This window comes from Vollenhovia emeryi, unplaced genomic scaffold, assembly GCF_000949405.1.
Source record: "Vollenhovia emeryi isolate VEMERY1.0 unplaced genomic scaffold, V.emery_V1.0 DF939262.1, whole genome shotgun sequence".
NCBI classification, from domain to species: Eukaryota; Metazoa; Arthropoda; class Insecta; order Hymenoptera; family Formicidae; genus Vollenhovia; species Vollenhovia emeryi.
In genome coordinates, this window is record NW_011967104.1 from 376,313 (window position 1) to 379,737 (window position 3,425).

The following is a 3,425-nucleotide window of genomic DNA, read 5'->3' on the forward strand; positions in this document are numbered from 1 at the left end:
GCTCTGCTCTTGCGCACCGGTTATTAGGAAGTTATACGGTTTTTTTTTCTTTTCGTCCGTGCGTTGGGTTTTGGTCCCTGCGGTTTCAAGAAGGATCGTCGCTCGCGGTGAGGGTATCATAAAGTAAAAGAAAAAAATGCATTGCAAAAAGTAACAGAAATTACAGTACAAATAATGTCATTATAAAGCGCCGTGATAAATAATTATTATTATCATCAGCGATAATAAATTCTTTTGCCGATGCGAAGAAACGCGACGTTTCTTGAAAATTCCTCGAGATTCTCGAAGATCGATTTGTGCCCGGCATTAAAATGTACCTGGAACCGTCTGGTGGCAGCTTGGAATAAGTTTCGTATCCACTGATATATCGCGAGGCGGATAATTTCGCGCGCAGCGGTACTTGGAACAGTGTTATCAGATCGGCAGGCGCGCGCGAAATTCGTGAAGGGAGAACGTGCGAGAAAAGAATCGCACGGGCTGGCGTGAGCGCAAGGAGTTTAAGATAATACCCCGATTGAGCGGGGAAGGCGGATAAACGCGCGAGAAAAATATCCCGCGCGGAGCTATCTCGCGGGGAGAGATTGCTCTTATTGCGAGCGACGCGACGTCATGTTCGCCGATGGGGGGGCCATTAAACGATTACAAAGCGCGAGCGAGCGTGCGCGGATGACCGCCGTCGTCGCGCCTAAGCGGCCCCTAAGCACTCGACTCGCGGTGATGCTCGCACACATCGCGCGTGTGTACACATAATGCGATAGAATACGTATCCCGCGTTACATATACGGGGAATCAACGTGTTCACCACGTGCGCACGCCTTTCCCACTGCCGACCACGGCCGAGCTGCAAAGTGTTCCGAGTTACCGAGGGAAACCCCATCACGCGATCGCGCGTGGACGTATTATTACAGAGGCGGCGGGGTTGGAAATTCTCGGTCCCTGAGGTACGAGATACTTAGTCGTATAATCGAGTTTTTGCGGGCTTTCTCGCGGCTCGCGGTGTTCCTTTTAGCGGGATTAATATCGGAGGATGATTCGCCCCGGCGCGGCCGATCGCGGCAGAAGACGCGCGTGCGTCTCCCGCGCGTCTCGGTAATAATACCTGGCAACGGACGGGATAATGCAGGAAACGCTGTCGCTTCCGCTACGACTCTCGATAGGATCGACAGATTAAATCCCGCGGAGTCGATCTGAAATTTAAATGCCGCCTTATCGATTGCTGCGCTCGCTCTCGCCGTGAGGAGTCGGTGGCGATTGCGCGCACGGAGCGCGGAATTAATTCTGGAAATGTTCTCCCCGTTGGAGTTGGACGGGGCCGCCAACGTTTTCCATCTCGCGGTAATTTCCAGCTCGAGACGTCGGCATATTCCGCAGTATCTTTCCATCGATCCTCCCGGTACAAAGACGTTTCCAAGATCGTAACGCGCGCGCGCGCCCAAGAAGCGCTGCAAACCATCGTGCCAAGCGGGCGCGCATCGTACACGCGCGGTGAAAAGAAATGTTCCGCTCCGCGAGATAAATAATCGAATTACGACGGTATCGGCGCGATGCGATCTGGCACGACGGCGAGCTCTCGTTCTCCGCGGATACGACGGTGGTTGCGTATTACTTAGTTGCGATTACTTGTATCGCCGGGCTTATTAAATTAAGCGGGAGGGAATATTCGATCGATCTAGGAACCAGAGGCGCGCGGAGCAAGATTAAAGCCGGCGCTCTCTAATCGATAATTCGATCGGGCCGGCCCGATCGCCGATCTCCGCGCGCCATTACGCGCGCGGTACCGATGTGGGCGCGCATGCACTGGTGGTGGTAGTGGTGGAGCACGTGGTAGACGCGCCACGGTGGAGAAGCGGGAGAGCGAGCCAGAGAGAACTAGGGTCCACCCACATTCTAACCTACATACGTATCCCGTGTACCGTAATCAAAGGTAAGATACGCCGCCCTGGGACGTTTATCGCCGCGGCTACACGCGGACGCGCAAGAACGTGTACTTGACTTTTCCCTTTCGCTCGTTTGCTTTATCCTTGAGATACGTAGAAGAAACGCGGCGTTTATCTTCCGACTGTCAAGAGAGAGAGAGAGAGAGAGAGTGAGAGAGAGAGAGAGAGAGGGGGGGGAGGAGGGAGGGGGCGGAGGGAATAGAAAAGAGAACACGCTCGGGTACGCAGACGTGTACGTTTCTCGGCTCCCGTTTTCTTTTTCTCTTTTCTTCTTTTCGTGCGGATACTTACGGCACGAGAGGAGTGAAAGCGATGATGTGTAAAAAAATCAATGCAATTTATGCGATCATAATGCACCATTGTAGAAAGAGATATGTAAAGCAAAAAGTTTACGGACAATAGGGGAGTATCGTGGGATTGGGTGCCGAGAGTCTACGAGGTTGAGAATCGTCGGGAAGACAAAATTAAAATCGAGAGTCCTGTGTGAACAATGATCTACAGTAGGATCGCGCGAAATCAATGAGCGTAAAAAAAAAAGAAAAGTGAAACGCAACGTAAAGAAACGGTAGCCGCTGCACGTGTGAAACAAATTTGTTAGAGTGGACGAAATGGCCCGGGGTAATCGAGGACCGCCGGTTTTAACATATGCGGCGGAATGAGGGAAAAGAAGGCGCGCATTCCCGGTGCCGACAAGATTCGGGTTAAGATAGGGAGGAGGAGAGAAAAGGAGAAAGAGAGGAAAGCCCGACTGCAGACGCTCGCCCACGCGGTACGCTTGCCTAGCGGAACATTTGTAAATTGTGACGCAGATCCAGAGAGAGGAAAGAAAACGAGCAGATAAAAGAACTGCCACTGGTTAGCGCGGCTATACGCAACGATTTTAACGGCTCCGACCTCGATACACACGTCGTATTTCTGTACCATAACACTGTGCGCAAGTATCTGAAGAAGGTTGGTGCAAGCCTCGGCCACGCCGCGGGCCGAGTTTCAAATAAATGCAAATGTACAAGGCAAATTGATTAAAGGGCACGAGAAAGACTATTAATAAAAACGTTAAAATAAAACATTGATAATATCAATTATCAACTAGAAACCTACCCAGATGAGCTTAAAAGCTATTTTGAAAGTTAGACTACCACAAATGAAACATTCTATTTTATAGAGTCAATAAATATGTTTAAAAAATTTGTGCAAGTCGATAAATTATACATAAAAAAATTGTACAATCGTACATATATTGTCGATATATTTTTTAAGCGCTTTGATTTACTTGTATAAAATAAAATGTTTCTGAACGCAAAGAGCACATTGTGGATCAGGCTTTAGGAAGAGATGCCGGTATGAGTAAAATTTAATATAGAGAAAAAGAACAACGCTTTATATAAAAATAAAAAACCATGCACAAAGTTTGTATCTTAACTCTTGGAATATGCAAATATCCTCTTTCTACACTGATAGAAAAATATAGTTGAAATAACCATAATTTCA